Source organism: Schistocerca cancellata, chromosome 7, assembly GCF_023864275.1.
Source record: "Schistocerca cancellata isolate TAMUIC-IGC-003103 chromosome 7, iqSchCanc2.1, whole genome shotgun sequence".
In the NCBI taxonomy this organism is placed as follows: Eukaryota; Metazoa; Arthropoda; class Insecta; order Orthoptera; family Acrididae; genus Schistocerca; species Schistocerca cancellata.
Window position 1 is genome coordinate 348,415,663 of NC_064632.1, and position 808 is coordinate 348,416,470.

Here is an 808-nt window from a genome sequence, read left to right on the forward strand (position 1 = left end):
CATCAGTCCCCTAGAACTTAGAACTACTTAAACCTAACTAACCTAAGGACATCACACACGCCCATGCCCGAGGCAGGATTCGAACCTGCGACCGTAGCGGTCACGCGGTTCCAAACTGAAGCGCCTAGAACCGCACGGCCACACCGGCCGGCGGTTGTGGACCGACGAAGCTCATTTCACGCTCCGAGGGTCTGTCAACGCCCACAACTGCAGAATCCTATCACTGTCGTGGAAACCCCATTTCATGACGAGGAAGTCACGGCATGGGTTGGATTTACCACATCTACCGTTATCGGGTCTTTTATCTTCGAGGAAATGAATGATTCTGGTTTTGTAACTGCTACCGTGACGGGTGAGAGGTACGCCGATATGTTACAGAATCGCATGATCCCCAGCCTGGCTGACAAACACCTGCTGGAACGTACGATGTTTATGCAAGATGGCGCTCCACCCCATATTGATAGACGCGTGAAAGATCTCTTGCGCGCGTCGTTTGGTGATGATCGTGTTCTCAGCCGCCATTTTCGTCATGCTTGGCATCCCAGGTCCCCAGACCTCAGTCCGCGCAATCATTGGCTTTGGGGTTACCTGAAGTCGCAAGTGTATCGTAATAGACCGACATCTCTAGGGATGCTGAAAGACAACATCCGACGCCAATGCCTCACCATAACTCCGGACATGTTTTACAGTGCTGTTCACAACATTATTCCTCGAATACAGCTATTGTTGAGGAATGATGGTGGACATATTGAGCATTTCCTGTAAAGAACATCATCTTTGCATTGTCTTACTTGGTTATGCTAATTAT